The following is a 17,617-nucleotide window of genomic DNA, read 5'->3' as shown; positions in this document are numbered from 1 at the left end:
GGATGTAAACAACAACAACAACAACAACAACAATAATAATAATCATGGAGGTTAACATTAGTTCTCTGAATTATAGCTCTTCATTTCTAAAAGTATACTTTTCTGTTATTTTCTCATGATTTACTAAAAGCATGTCATTCATTATTATTATTTTAGATTTCTAACGCAGGATTTCTTGCCTAAATGTTACACCTTGCTTAGATCTTCAATGAAATATCTATCTACCTTGTGTGTTTAATGGTCAATATTCAAAGTTTTGGAATATAAGACTGTTCACAAATAAGAGGAGGCCATCTGAGCACATCTAAATCGTGTGATATTTAGTATCACATTGATTTAACATTTTCATTCAGAAATTTGTTGAGAGAATGCCAGGGTGTCTTCTTCAAGAACACGCTGGGTCGGCATCACTATCCCTCTCTTGTTCCTTAAGAGTCCGGTGAACCACTTCAGATTTATTAAGAAGTATACATGCTAGTAGCTATTATTTCTGGGATTTTTATATTTTAATTAAAACAATCCCTCTTGATACAAGCAATCTTTGATAAAAAATAACTTTATATAACTTTTGTTAAAGTAATACAGTAAGTCACGATCAATAGTTCTACTGCTACTACTACTAACAGTAGTCAACGTTTTTATGGTTTCCTAGTACTACACTGCAGGTTTTGAACTTTTAAAGAGGACACTAATTGAACAAACGCGGTATGTCGGAGTACTGTTAACATCCGGTTTGCCCACTAGATGGGGGTATTACCTGTGACTACAGTACTACATTCGTTTAAATGGCTTCTGACCTGGTTTTATCTGGACCTCATTAATGCGAGAGGAAGAGTTCTCTTGAAAAACAGAAGTATTTTACGTAGTATTTAAAAACAAAACCTCAAAAGCAATAATTAGCACTTTACCAAAACATCTGTTTTATTTCTATGACTAATGATTCATTCCAGCGTTTACGCCAGTCGTTAAAGATGTTTAAACATAAACACATATTAAAGGCCGTTGGTTAATGCAATATATTGTATCAAGTACTGTACTTTTCTAAACTACAGAACCATTTCCAGTGGCGTCCGCCTTGTATCACACAGTGAATCTGTTACTTCCAAAACATTGATACTGCGTCTGTTTAAATCTAGCTGTAATTTAAAAGTTAATTATAGAGTACGTGGATCCATATACATCAGCGTTTATTGCATACATTTGCAGTCGATGTGTAAAAACTGCGATCTGTGATGAAACATGATTTTTCCAATAGAAAGATATCAGTTTCTTGAAGGAGCTAGATATATGTGAATTACTGAAGATAACAAGACATGTAACAAACACTTTATCATTAGCCAAAGAATAAAAACAAAAGTGGAAACATTCTTATATTTTTAATGTATGCAAGCTCATAAAATAAAGGTTTGAAGCAATCAAAATATTTATAACTGAGGAGATGAACTCAGTTTTAACTTGAAATATTGGTAAACGTTTACCGAGTCGTGATGTGTGAATACTGTTTAAGTACAGATGCATCTTCTGAAGGTTAGATATTTAATTTGGAGAAAAACATGCTTGGAAAAGTGGATTGGAGAGGTTAAAAGTTGCTCTCTACTAAACTTTAGAATAGGTTAAAAATCTGAAAAACAAACATTTGTATACAAAAATAAATGTTTATGTGGCTATATGTAATTGCTAATTATAGATATATAGTTTGGAGAGTTCTTTTAAGTGGATGTCGTTCACGGTATTGTGCGTGGTCGTTGGGACAGTCTTTAAATACACTGGTGAGCTTTACAATTAGGGTGTCAACACCTTTTTAAAATAGCATTACTTTATCTGAAGAGGCCTTTTAGTGGAATGTTAAGAAAACGGTACATGATACTGTACATCAAACAGAACACCACTAAACAGTGAATCTTCATAATTGTGCATTTAAATGGCTTCGTTTATTTATTGATATATAGCGGTTATAGTTTCTTAAAAAAATAAAAAATGCTGCTCCTTAGAAACTGGTTGGCTGTCTGCTTTACGCTGGTTTAAACAACCGATCAGGCGGAATATTGATGCCTTTTCCCCTTACACAGGTCTTCTTATTTCAAATAGGCAATAACATCTGAAGCTCAATTCTCTGTGGTGTTTTTAAAGCATGCAAATCAAAAACTTTTCAAAGCTTCGGTCATGAGTAAAATGAGTCATAAGCAAAATATTAGCCAATGATGTACAGTAATTGAAAAAAGTGTTAGTCTTTTCAAGAAAATGCGTTGTTTGCTTAGAAATTTAAATGAAAAGATTACATTTAGCATCGGTACAGAAAAATAAGAGCCTATATGGTTGTAGACTTATTTTACACAAAGTAGCCTTATAAAGCTTGAATACATACAGTATGTTTTATTTTAAACATGATACAGCAAACACTTAGTGTTATTAATCAGTCTTTTTAATTCCATCCATTAAAAATGTGCTCATCAGTTTTATCCCCTGAAGACTAAAGCATGAAACAGAAGGAAACTGGTTAATACAGTAATTTCCTAGCTTGGTCAAGTCTTAATTGAATCCTTACATCATAAAATGTAGGACTGCCGTTCCAGTGGTGAAACACAGCAGTCTAGAAAAGGCTGCTATAAAAAACCAGAGCGTTAGCATTCTTTGTTTCTTTGAGTTGTTATACATGAACAGGATATAATTTTTAATTAAAGCAAACTGACGATTTTAGAAAGAACAGGGGGGAAATGAACACTGCAAAAATCACTTAAAGTCTGAAAGTGGCATTTGGAGTCTCCATCCACAAAACAAACTGAACATGATGTACTGTAAGTAAATAATATAAAGCCTGTAATCAGTCCAGCATTTATCATATTATTATATTTTTCCTATCCCGTTTGTCTTTACATCAGCAAATGTATTTTTGCACTTAATAAAAGACAAGGCTAACAATTGTTTTGAAAAGAAAAACCCTTTTGTAAATTCCCTCAATGGATTTAATGTGCACACAATAACCATTCCAAGTCATAGCCTATTTATTAAAAAAGGAAACAAATAAACAAAAAAATGACAAAACCATAAATTACCATCCGCACACAATGTTGGTCTATGGGGGCTTTAGATGCCTGAATGCAGTGAGCACAGTTTGTAGTAGAGAATAAGAGGCTTTGAATATATCATATGCTGTGTGGGTCTGTGATATGCATGTGTCCTCATCACTGCTTCTCTTCTGCTTTTTAATTCATGCAAAATGGAAAGAAAAAAAACTCCTTTGCAATATGCAGATTCTTATGCAAAGCAGTGTTACCTATGGTGCTTGGACTGAAGCATTCGGCTTTGATCTATGTTTCTGACATTCTCCAACTATAAAGAAGAAAAGAACTTAAAAAATTGTAAAGAGCCTTAATTGAAGTTAACATAAAAGAAGATACATGGTGTTAATTGGTCTACGCTAAGAATAATTCAGACCTTGGAGACTACTGTCCCTTACCGGCCCCCTGCCAAAGTGTCAAGATTTACATCTTTAATTCAAGATTTTCCCTTATTAATTACCTCTAGAGCAGATATGATTTACTTCATTTTAAAGTATAATAAATACAAAATATATTTTTTTCTTCTCCCTAAATAGCAATGTTCATGTTCATCTGAGAAAAAAAGAGGCTTGCGAAGCATGAGAGATCATGAGCAGAACCCCTGTCCTCATATAAATATGCAGTTTTGACTTTCTTCGTTAACCAAGGAATCTCTTTTGTGATATGTGGAGCTTTGTAATGGGGGAAGCCTTTCAAAATCTCCTCCACATACAGAAATATTACAGTACACAGCATAAAACACAGCATTGGGCACTTCATTTAGAATGAAAAACTCACAGAAGCAAAACGTAACCTAGTATTCATTAGTTTGACCTACAGAAATCCAGAAACTGAAAAACCTCAGAAAACAGTAACACAGGGAATGAAAATTATTTTTTAATTGGTCAAACACGTCTGAACAAGGCGAGTTTCAGAGCTCTTTGTAACAAGTTCACCTCAGTTTTTCTGTCTCCAAATAACATCCATGTAAAATTCAGTCTTAGTTCAAAAAGGAAAAAAATCTTTTCCGCAACTTTCCTTTGCTTCAACTATACTGTTCAACATTTAGAATTACTTTCAGAAAATTATACAGGAACTTGGCAGTGGTCCGAAAGATTTACATTTTACCTGAGAAATACAGAGAAAATAACATCAATTCAGCTGAAATAGTTACCTTGCCTAGCAGGACTCGACTGGGAGCCTTTAAGGGTGATGTAACCCCTAGGACACCCAGTAGTGTTGAAATCTCCTGTCACGGGGACCAGCCCTTTGGCATAGTGGAATTCACCACTCTTTGGAGGGGAGTCTTTGTTGCTGGATTCTGGAAGTGAGTCTAAGAGAAGGTGATCGAATCCTGGCTTGGAACAAGCCACACGTGCTGAATAATTTCAAGGAGGACGGCATAGTGTTAGGCCAGTACCAAAACCTGTGCACTGAAGGGACACAGCAGTTCGAGCTCTGATTCAAAGCTCTGAGTTGGCTGGAAGGCTTCCAGGTTCCCAGCTTGTGCTGAAGGCTCAGAGAAACTTAAGCATGAAGGAGGTCACACAGTAGGACCAGCTGGGGTGGAGGTCTTCCCAGGAGATGGGCTAGTAACGGAAACCACGTTCGTCACATCCTGTGAAAGGCTATTAGGGGTACACTGTCCTTCTCACTCATGATTTTCAGCATCTGATGCCAAAGAAGTGCCAACAGGGACAAGACATTAAGTAATGCCTAGATACCAGTACTTCAATACATCATTTTCAGGCAAGAAGCGAGACCATTCGACTTGCAGGGCTTATGAATCTTTAACTTCCCAGATGACTGCATCTGCTAGAGGAAGGATTGAAAGGGGCTACCTGGGGAAAGTGAGAATCCTTGCTGGGTGTGCTCTTGCCAAGGCATCTGTATTGTTTCTTCTACTGTCTTGAGCAAAATGGGAAGATCTTCCAGGAGCAGGTCTGCTGGGCCCGTGAACACAGAACCTTGATCCATGTTTGTTGGTCGGGATCTCCTCAAAGTCCTCCATCCTTGAAAGTAAGGGAGGTGTCAAGTCTCCTCGGACAAAGGACAGACAGAGGAGAGGGCAACGGTGGAATGAAAAGCTCCGTGTCCTGTCAAGAAGGGACCCGCTCACTCATGGTCCAAAGTCATGTGAGGCAGCTGCTCTATGTGCCCTGCGAAGAAAATAGCCGTGACGTCAGCTGTGTCATTTATGTGAAGCTTTGTTTCATGGAGAAACAAAATCCAAGAAAGCCTTCAGAGCATGTCCTCAGCCCAGCCTACTGAATGCAGTAGAGACCAAATCCTTCTTCCCAACCTGAACTGGAGGTTTTGTCACCTGTGTGAAGAGGAGAGGCAATTACAGTGTCCTTCTGCCCAGGATTGCAACTAGCCAGTCAGATCTGATCCAGATGAGATGTTGAGATATGTGCACCAACCTGAAGGGCGAACACAAGGCCAAAGAGAGAACACTTTAATTGCTTAGGTTTATCCTCGTGTTATGTACAGTAGCTTAGTTGTTATTGTAGCTTGTACTCTGACTGAACTATATGCTATTTCTTGATGTTTGTGTGATAATAAATACAATTGCACGGGACTACAATGGATGGCTCTGTGACTAAGGATCTGCACCTGTGGCTGGAAAGTTGCTGGTTCAAATCCCACAGCTAGCAGAGGAATCCTACTCCATTGGGCCCCTGAGCAAGCCCCTTAACCCCAACTGCTCCAGGGGCGCTGTACAATGGCTGACCCTGTGCTCTGATCCCAAGCTTCTCTCCCTGTCTGTGTCTCATGGAGAGCAAGCTGAGGTATGCAAAAAGACGAATTCCTAATGCAAGAAATTGTATATGGCTAATAAAGTGATCTCTCTTATCTCTCTCTCATACCAGAATACAGAATTGTGTAATTCAGCGGTGTGCACATTTTACATGAATGTGTTATATTGACTTTGATAAATAACGGCTAAATTGATATAGCGACATTTATTTGTTCTAGAAAATGGAAATAAAATGGCAATTGAAATAAATACGTTGAGGGGGCAGATAAATGGTAAAAATTAAACCAATCTGAGGACCTACTCTGGTCATGATTGTAAGTTTTATCCAAAATATATTAAATGAGCTCATCTACATCTACTGAATTATCATTTGAATACTCGGTGACCGACTCAGACACGTGAAAGTCTCTGCTACTGTCTGGTTGGCAATGCCTCTACTGCTGATGGTAAAATCCAAGAGGAAAGACTGAGAAGAGGTGTGGAATTTAGGATAACATGTCTCTTTTGACAGCAGATTGTTTTCATTTTAGATCTTCTGTGAAAATGGCTGTTTTTGAAGAAAGGAAGCAAGCTGAAAAGAGGATTAGTATGAAAGTAAGAATCTTGTCTACTTCCCTTTAAAAAACATTGTTCCTTATAGCAAAACAGAGAACAGACTGTCTGATGTCAAACATTATTGGCAGCCAGTACTGGTTTCATATATGAATAAAACCATGTTATTATTATAGAATTCTAATCCGTATATTCTGAAACTGCTTAAACTGATTAACATTGTATGCAATATCTATTGTTATTTAGACAATTAGACAACACCAATAAAAAGTCCAATAAAATGTAAGGATATATAGTTAAAACCACAGAATTTGCAACAAAGGATGTTATGTGGAAATTGTACTAATAAGACCTCATCTAGTATATTGTGTACAATTTTGATCGCTGTGTTCTAGAAAAGATGTTGCTGCTCTGAAATCAGTCCAGAGAAGAGCAACCAGATACATTCTGGGGCTGAAGGGAATGTCCAGCGCTGACAGGCTGAAGGAGCTGAACATTTTTATACTTGACACATAGAAGATCAGGAACAGACCTGATACAAGAGTTTGACAAAGTCAACCCAGTGGATTTCTTCAGAATGAACTGTGAAACACAAACTGAAGGACTTAAGTGGAAACTACATAGGAGTACATTCACTACTGGGATCAAGTGGCACTTCTTTACACGAAGAGCTGGGGGGGTATGGGTAAGTTACCCATCAATGTTGTTGAAATCAATACTGGCTTCTTTCAAGAAGCACCTGGATGAGACCCTCAAATCAATCAGTTAGCTACCAAATTATACAAATGAGCCATATGGCCCTTTCAATTGGAACCTTTCTTATATTCAAGCTATATGTATAGGCATGGGCCAGCAACCATATCACCCTGCAGCTCTCAACTGGCTACCCACTGAAGCTAAGTAGGGCTGAGCCTGGTCAGTACCTGGATGAGAGACCTCCTGGGAAGCTATGGTTGCTGCTGGAAGTGGTGTTAGTGGGACCACCGGGGTGTGCCCACCCAGTGGTCTGTGTGGGTCCTAATACCCTGGTATAGTGGTAGGGACACTATACTGTAGTTGGGGCCGTTTTTCGGATGAGATGTTAAACTGAGGCCCTGACTCTTAGTGGTCATTAAAGATCCCCGGGTATTTCTAAGAGTAGGGAGTTATCCCGGTGTCCAGGCCAAATTTCTCCCCTTGGCCTTTACCGTGGCCCCCAAATCGATTAGCTTGCACTTCCCCTGCGATGGACTGGCGTCCCCTCCAGGGTGTACCCTGCCTTGCGCTTGTTGCTTGCCGGGTAGTCTCTGGCTTCCCGCGACACCGTATGTTGTAAAGCAGTTCGGCAAATGACATGACATGACATGTATAGGCATATACAGGCTGTATATATACATATGCTTATGTTACATATGTACACTGTTCCTGCATGCCACCATACTTTTGAATCTGAGTGTGATTTCATTTGAAGATTTCAGAGCTCAAAGTGCAAGCTCCAGTGTTCAAATGATTTTATATTGAAACCTGCGGGGACATATTAATTAAAAAAGAATCTAATTAACATTCCGTAGTGACTTTAAAGTTGAATATTATTAGAACTGTAACAGTCAGCCTGATGAAAAGAGTTACATGACAGTGAAATTGAAATTCAAAGTGCTCCACATAATGTACACATAGATCAAAAGAATAAACAGCAGGGAAAAAAAAAGGAAAAGAGAAGTTTAATTTCCTCGCTGTGGAGAACGAGTGCAAAAGCGATCAGAAAAGTGCACTTTGAAAACAACAAAGTCTTAAGCCGTAGACTCTAACGATGCCAATTAAATACGTTACAGTTAACAGCTACTGTACTGTCATGTCGAGTAGTACATTTGTTGACGAGCAGATTTGTGAGATTTGCGTTATAGTGCTTCTTCATGAGAAATGGTTCAATACGCCTCGGATTTTGCAATGATGGTTTTAAACCCAGGTACATAATTTTTTCTTCTTTCACCTTGAATTATGCCTCCATGGCTTACCAAATGCATCATAAGCCTGCTAGTCAATTCTTCCAGTATACATTTTAAACATATTAGCATTTGTCCCTGCAGTGTGTCTGGGTGCCAAAGAGCCTGTAATTATTATTCATTAGCGTTCATTAGTTACAGGTCCTGCCTGGTATGTAGCTCATGTTGAATCAGCTCCTGTGTTAGATTTCTGATGAGAGCGAGATGCATAGGTCAGGGAGGAGGCATTAATTAGGCCCAGTAGTCAAAAGTTATTTTCCAGAGTCTACACACAAGGTTAAGAGCACACTGCCGCTACAGCCTAAAAGAATGAGAGCAGAATACATTTCAGAAAAGCTTGCTGTTTCTAAGGAGCTGGCTCACCGTGCAGAAGAAAAAAACAACATCACGCAAGTTTGTTGTATGCATTCAATCTGTAGTGTTTCCTTGCAGTGTCTGCAATTGCCAATAAATTCCATTTGCTAATCATTACCTGTACACAGACTCGAGAGTTATGAATTATTGTACTGTGGTTTGCCTTCAGTCTGTGAGCAAGGTCTCTTTAAAATAGGTGAATTCCAGATATCACAATTATTTTTTTCACTGTATATCAACAAATTATATATACTGTATAGAATATTTTTTAACCAAAACCTGAACACATCCCTGAATATATTTAATACTTAGTACCTCTCAGATTCAGTGTTATAAAGAAGCTTAATGTCCTCTGAGGTGGAGTATTTCAATACTTCATCATTCTGTGATGTGTTTTCTTCAAACTTTACTTAGTGACCTACTGTACAGTATTACACAAACAAGAAGCTTCCATTATATATTTTATTCAAGCGTGGTTTGGTAGTCTGAAAACATGCTGAATTAAATACTGGCTCAAAGTAGCAAGAGGCAGAATGTCTGTGACCCAACTCATTTCTCAAACGAGCAGTACAGTTTGCTTCCCTTGGGATGTACTGTACTGTTGATTTCAGTCTTTACCTTAAAACACGAAGAGAACGTTCTATAGTTTTCCTTCTCCATTAGGCTGTTGACTCCAGCTCCATGCTCTTTTTAAGTCTTGTTTGTTATGAATGGCACCATAACCGAAGTTCCTTAGTTGAAATAAGTGAAGTTAAAAATACTTACAGAAAGGTATTGCAATTGACATACAGTATGTATACATTCTTTGCACGCCATGGATCAAGAATGCCATCTTAAATTTGTGTTGTCATTTTTTCTAATATCAGTATTCAGAATGTTGATGACAGCAGGATGATGGCTTTGAATATCTCTTGTTCATTGATAGTTTCGTACATATCATTTGCATGTTATAATAGCTAAAGTAGGTAGGTCAGGTGTGAACAAATGATTTTTTTGCAGTGCCCACCTGGCCAAGTGGCGCACATGAATGTTGCACAAAATACAAAATGTGATGTGTGTCTAATAGTTTAACTCTTCATTCATCACAAGGATCCCATATCAAAGCAAGCAGTTTGCAAATAAAATGCTGAAAATTTGACTGAATTTTGGCAGACCACAATGTTGTCACTTGACCCTATGGCATTTGCTACAAACATACCTTATCAACACCTTATCATCACTAATACGGCAAGAGCTGACATCAAGAGCCATAACACAAAGCAGTGAAAGAAAAAAAAAGATCAGTCACCGATAAGTAAATAACATAACAGTACAGGGCAGTGTTAATGAATTCTCAAGTCAAACAGAATAGATTTAATCATACCACTGAGAACACCCTCTGATATGAAGGCGTGTAAGTGATATTAATAACACACTGAGTCTCTGTTAAACTTGAAATACTGGAAAGTGAATCACAATTGAATGAAGTACAGTTCACTTTCCACAACTTAATTGTGTGCTTAATAATCCACATTTACTCAAGCTTGTGTGGTGGGTTCAAGAACATGGCTGAGATGTTTGTTCACAAGTCTACCAAAAAAAAAAGTTTGCCGTCTTTCATCCTGAAAAATACTCAACAAATTCAGGCTTGCCTTTTCATTCGGTTTCTTTAGCTCCTTTAATATTAATTTTGTTGCTTTCGTTTTCAATGACGTTCATCATCCACAGAATCCCAAGCCATTTTACACACAGTTGGAGCCTCAGTGAACGGTGAAGTGAACACTTATTAACCCTCACGAAATCGCAGAGGAGATCTAAGTGAACCAGAATGAGAAACTAAGAATTGGATCAGCTAAGACATGTGAGTTAAAATCCATATGAGGCGCAGCTTCATGGGATCTTCAATTACCCCAAGACCTTGGTTTACAATCTCATCTGAAGGACATCACCTTCCACTTTGTAGTATTTCCTTAGACTCCTATTGTGCTTTGGAACTTGTGGTCCATAGAGGCGAATGCCACCAAGAACTCTTCCAAAGAGATTTTCCATTGAGGTGACCCAGACTGGAGTAACTGTAAGGGAACCGATCGGTAGAGTAGGAGGATCCTTATGCATAACCGCGAACCCTGCAGAATGTGGAGTAGCACAGGGAGAACCCAAAACACGTAATCCAGGGGTTTGGTCGATTGGAGAGGCAATGAGTCTGATAACCAAGACAATCCGAAAAACAAAATCCAGAGAGCGTGGTCAAAAAGGCAGGAGCAAAGATCAGGAGCCGGGAGATCAGTCAAAATGGGTAGAAACGCGCACAAGAGAATACTTTGGGAGGCTTCTCAAAAGTGAGCATGGGTCGGTGTGTGAGGGAACTTGAAATACTGAAGGGAAAGGGACGTGGTTGGATAATTGGTCTGAGAGTGAGAATTTGTGGAATCTGATGCATGTGGGAATGTGATGGGTTCAATTAGGAATGAGATTATGAAACAGTGGGTTTGGGAATGAAACGGCATTTGCGAGGGAGAGTGTGGGGCGTGACAGTAACAGGTTCATCACTGTGAGATTCTTATGGGGGAGGAAGCTTCTGTAGCTTGAAAGGAATTTCTAACCATCTGGGTCACATGACTGGTCATGGGTTGCGTTATTGGTCACTGTAAGAGTTTCAGATGGAATGAACCCTATTATGCAGGTATCGACCCGGTCTGAGCCTTTTACAAAGATCGGACTATTCAAATGAGGAATTGCTGTTGCAATACAAGCTGCTCTTATTTCTATACTGTTCTCCCTTTTATGTGTCATCATCCAGGCTGTCCAATACTGATCAAACAATACCGATACCAATATCAATAACAATATTACAGCAAGAACATTTTTCACCTTTCCAAGCACAGCTGCATCTGAGGATTTGCATTTCTTAGTTATTGCAACTGTTGTATGTCTATATGTCTTTCACATTACAATAGATTTTTCTTCACCACTGAAAAAAACATGAGCAAATCGTCAACATATCACATCGAAGATATGATAATTTTTCAAGGGTTAAAATGATTTTGTTTTGTGAACTAAACTAAAAGGTAATCATACATGCAGTTTTAGACAACAAGTAAGGGAAAAGAGATGACATTGCAATATAGAATTTGAAACATACAGTAATTAAAGATAATAAATAATAGGAATTTGAAGATTAGAAGCAGGTAGAGAACAAATTAAACACTTTCAGTGTTAACTGATGGGGCCAAAATCATTTAATAGAAAGAAAAAAAGATTGCAGAACATTTAAGTGCCAGTGAAATAATAAAAATATATTGTAGACTCCTCCATCCTTTAAATAGGATGCAAACAGACTTTTCAGTGGTGGTGTGGAACAGTGGTTAGGGCTCTAGGTTTATAACTAGAAGGTTGTGTGTTAAATTCCAGGTGTGGCACTGCTGTTGTCTTCTTAGACAGGTACTTCAGTCAGACTGCTTCAGTAAAACACGCAGAAGTACTGTATAACTGGGTACTAATGTAATTTGCTTTCGAAATGCTACAACATCTCAACCTATACATTCATTTAAACCCTTAGATTATTATTAAGTGAGTTAAGAGAAAGCATTTCACCATGAAAGCATCTCTAAATAGCAGTAACCAAAGAATGATCCTATAGGAAATATGGAATGAATGAAAGTAAAAAGAAGCAGTCTTTAAAGATGACTTCCAAACAATAGACAGACATTCATTTGAAACCCGGAATCTGTTTGCAAGGATGTTGCAATATTGCTGCTCCTCTTTTGTAATTGAGCAGAAGTGATTAGAACCATCAAGCAGAATGATAATTAGCAGGCAGTGGGTAGAGTGGAGATGAAATGATACCAGCATGAGCACTTCTCACAGGGAGAATCCTTCAGTGGGGTAAAGCAGATCTAGGTTTGTTAGATCAGCAACATAAGCTAACTGTGTAGCTGGTAGTGTGACCCAGAGAAAGTCTACAAACGGCTAGATGAACGATAAAAGCATTTCTGGAATTGATAAAGCATTTCTGTTCTGTTTCTGCTGCTGTACTAAATGCCATTTGTTGAAAACCTCACGCGACACAGTAAAAGACGCAGATGCCTGTGAGTCTCATGCTCTTGTGATGAATGTTTTCATGTGATGAGTACCTGCAGAATTCCTGAACTAGGGCCAGTGGTGTGGTGAGGTCCTGGTTTTGGAGCTCAGAAGCAGAGTATTGGCCTCATTCCACAACACCAACACAACGCACAAAACCACCGGTGTCGAGAAGGCATCCGAAAACATGGCGTTGACTGACTGTCCCCGAAAGATGCCCCTGTGTCCCTTAGGTATTCCCACAACAATAAAAGAGCACTAAGATGTCTAAAACCAAAAGTCGACCCTTTACTGGGTACCGATAGAAATCCAATACTTTATCCAATACAGGGTCTCAGGGGAGCTGAAGTCCATCCAGGCAAGCAACTGGTTCAAGGCAGGATTCGACCTGTCCATTGAAAGGGCAGACACACACACACACACACACACACACACACACTCACTCACTCACAACAGGGGCAGTTTTTCCAGAAGACAATTGACCAACTTGTATGTCTATGGACTGTGGGAGGAAAGTGGAGGGGGGGGGATTGGCCCAGAGGACATCCATGTGAACAGGAGGAGCACATGCAAACTCCAGATACAGATAGCACCCCAGGAATTCAACCCAGAAGGGCTCTAGAACTGAGAGGCAGTAATGCAAACCACTGCATCCACATCCAATATTTCTTTGAAAAACTTCAAAAATTGCAAATAGAAAGGGAATCATTAGGCTTAAACCTTCAAGAGAAATAAATCCCAAAGATGCCAGAATTGCCTTCTTCACAGTTACAGGACAGGGTAAAATGCAATAGACTTCGCCAGATTAACAAAGACCTCTATTATATTTGAAGTCACAGATGTGAGCTCCCACTCGTCACAAGCTGCATCTGATCATTGGGTGTGTACTTTTCACTATTGCATTAATCTTACTCAGAGCTACTGTACATGTTGTAAAGGACTTGAGCTTCAGTGCTGAACAGAAATTCTCCCTCATCATGGACTCTAAAAAGCAAACAGTAGAAAAAACCTGGGCCATATTTTGATTCTGTGGCAGCGCTGAACTACCATCTTTTAAGAACAGTACAAAAAAAAAACACTGAAAAATGCCTTGTCATACTTGTAGGGCCAAATAATAGATTGACTAAATTTTAAGAAAAGGAAGAATGATGGGAAACATCGTAAAACATTTATGCATTTTGGAAAAAGAAACAGATCATTCTTCTCAGCCTCCTATATTCTGACACCATTTTACTTTAGAAGATCCCAGACTACAAGTGAATACATGACATCCGCAGTGTCTCCAGTGTACACATTTTACGTTTGATTTATGACACTGCTATATAGGTGCACTTGACAGCTTTCAGATTGGAGCAAAGACAAGAGAACTTTTTAAGCGAGACGGGTTAGCTGGGTAAATCTATCAAGGGGTCCGTCCTGGGAGAGGAGGGAGAGGGGCTTTGTGGAGTCCTGCTGCGCAGCAAGCTTCCATGCTGAGCACATCCACAGCTTCCTGACAGTTGTGCTCAGCCTTCACTGTAATAATGAATAAAAGGAAACTCCCTGTAGATTACAGATCTTCCATGTTTTGACATTGACCTTAATACATAATTTAACCACAAAGCCTGAGAAGTGTGGAACAAGATAAGAAAAGACCACAGAAATCCAGCGAGCAGGGCGATGCTCAATCACAAATGAGATTTGTACCTGGAATCAGCAAGGCTGCCATTGGAAAAAAAAAAAAGCACGCACACAACAACAACATAGCAGAGAGCCATCAGGAAACATGGTTTGTGTTTCCTGAAGAGTTAAGGGAGCTGTCGAATGGGCAGAAAATCACTCCTGATGCGACCTTGTTAATAATTGCTGAGACAGTCTATTCTGAGGAAATCTCTATCCATTCTTCAATTCAAGAGACGTATTTGCCAGGATTTCACTGTTAATTGAATTTTTTAGACAGATATGAGCAGGTTCTACAGATCTGCTACAGTTGTACATCGATCTGTCTTAAGCTTTTAAGGTTTTCCTAACTGATTGGTGGTCCTAGGGACATCATTTCAAGAATGTACAGTACCCGTATCAAATGCTGCAAAGTTGACTTTAGGTTTCTTCTACAGACCCGATTGCCGATTGTTGAAGTGATTTCATACAGTATATAGAACAGGTACTGCCATACTTCATCTAGAAGGCTCTAGAAGGAGGTGCAGTTGTTGATGATGTTAGAGATGAATAATTTATCTTGCGTTTGTGAACATGCATACGTGAAAGAACGACATAGCATGGTGAATGCTAAGCTTGTTTCCAAATAACACAGTTTAAAAAATGTAAGGGAGAGCTTTTGAGGCTTGAAAAGACTTCTTGTCCCCAAAACTCTCTCTTAAAATGTGCCTTCAGCATGGTGCTGCCATCTCTGTGCTTAAGGCACACTTGGGGGCATTCTAGGAATCACTGACTGGTTGTTTGTCCTCAACAGTAAATGCTCCTTAAAATTCCCAATGCCTCTGCACATGACGAAAGACACAGCCCCTCAAAGATGGAGCAGAATGTTGAAATCAGACAGGTGGACCATCTGAAAGTCAGGAAGACTTGAATAGAGCCTTCTTTATTGTGCTCATTTCAATGTCATCATGCAGCCTCCTAAGACTCTGCCATTATAGATTTTTTCACAATTAGAAATGTCAAATGTGTATGTATATAACATACTTGAGATACATTACAAATTCAACACATGTTATTGGCTCCACTTCTCATTCATTGTATATTCAACATATCAAATTGTGAAGTCTTTTTTCTTGTACTCAAGGGTCAGTGTGTAAGTAATACTTCCCAGCTTCTATTTTGATGTGGATTAATGAGATGTGGAAAAGAAGAAGCATGTTTTAGCTGATGGTGAAACTTTGTCATGAAAGTATTTTATATCACTTCCGTAGGCTTCTTTGTAAATTGAATGTAATTGGAAATATATAAATTGAGAATAAGATAGAAGGTATTACTTTGGTACTGACCATTAAATAACACCATATATAATCATTTGTTTATGTTCCACTTTGAGTCCCACTTTATGCAGAAAACATGTTTTTGAAATACAAATACAGTACATACTGTATGTTTTGGATACTGAACACATCTATGTAGTAAGTGTGTTTTTCTTAATTTCAAGGGCTTCTCCAGTATTTAAGATGTTCTTGTTGTTCATTAAGTCTCAGTCTTTCATGATAACCATCATTTGGTAGGTGCATTCACCTTGACTCTCAATAGATGGCAGCACAGAGCACTGGCGTTCTGTATACAGGAGTACATCAAGCCTGTATACTGCAAGCTTGAGAGGCTTTCTGAGACTTTCTGTCTTTTTTTGTTTCTACCTTGTATAAATATCAATAAACAATAAAAGTTAATGCGTAACAACAGCATAAATCAGGCCATGACTATTAGAACAAAGCTTTACTGACGTGTTGCTCATGTCTGAGGTTTTTCCTCAGGTTAGTTAGGCCTCATTAAAATATTTTATAGGCATCCTAACATAATATTATGTGATTTTATGCAGTTCTTTTGGTCATAATTATGATTGTTCTTGACAACATATACACTATTTATCCAAAAAAAATGTTCTTTTATAAATAAAATCACACTGCATAAAAACTAAAATGCATTGCCTAAAAGTTTTCTCTCAGTTATATACTGTAGCTAGCCTTGGGAAAAAATGGATATAGTTTATTTCTTCTCTTTCTGTTCTGAGATGATTTAAGCCTGAAGGCCAGGTTATTATTGTAAATGTGAATTTGTTCTCCAGAAATATCTGGTTAAAAAAGAATTAAATTAATCTGTCCCACTATCGAGCACGGTGGCAGTTTCATGCAGACTACTGACTTATCTCTTCAACACCTGGAAAACTTCTGTGTGACTGAGTGAAATGTATTGAAAAGGTGAAAAATTGATAAATTTAACAGTACTGTGAAAAGTACACTAAATTGAGGCAGCATAATCAATAAATGTACTGATTAGACTGCCTCAATATATTGCCTCAAACGATATCCAGAGGTTAAAGAGTGATTAGTGATTAGTGTTCATACACAGTGATCATACTTCAGCAAAATAAAGAGGAAGAGGCGAAAGGTGTGAGGACAAAACTGCTTGATTTCATGAAAGATGCTGACAGACAGATCAACTGATTTAATGCATAATGTATCTGCATATGTCATGTTTTATGTTATGCAGGGTGCGATATGTATATATCTTATTTGTAGTATAAGATTTTGAGCTACAAGCAAGGCTTAAACTTTGAGCTATAACCAAATGTTTTATCATGTGAATAAAAAGAAACGCTTTCTTTTTGTAATGTAAGCATGCGGTTGTTGTACTGGGGATTTGGTCAGATTAGTAGCCACATTATGAGATGCAGTGCTTGCCTGTGGGTATTAGAGGTTCATTTAGATTTTTTTAGAAACAATGGTACTGCAACATTTGCTGCTCAAAGGCTCAGTAATGAATAGGGATGAGCTGCCAGAACTTTGGTTAGGAACCCAGCGGAGTCGAAACAGAACCACCCAGAGGCTGAAGATCTCTCCCTAATGAGTATAGATAATGGGCAACAGTTTAGATAACCCACTGATCATCAGTCCAGCTTCTCTAGCCTGGGCTGAAATCTGGGGAAGATCAAATACAAATATGGCAGTCCTGAAATCTGTCGTGCAGAAATGTTTGCATACTGGATCTCCAAAAAACTACACCTCCCTCCTTTTAATATTTTGAGAAAAGTACAAAAGTATTGGGATGCGTAATGATTATGACTCACAGGCTTCATCAGCAGATGTTTGCGAAGTATTACTAAAAAAAGTGTTTCATTGCTGTAGCATAATTTCACGTGCCAGGTTTTAATCACATTTCCTTACACC

Source organism: Atractosteus spatula, chromosome 4, assembly GCF_055471065.1.
Source record: "Atractosteus spatula isolate fAtrSpa1 chromosome 4, fAtrSpa1.hap1, whole genome shotgun sequence".
Classification (NCBI taxonomy): domain Eukaryota; kingdom Metazoa; phylum Chordata; class Actinopteri; order Semionotiformes; family Lepisosteidae; genus Atractosteus; species Atractosteus spatula.
This window is presented reverse-complemented; position numbering follows the sequence as displayed.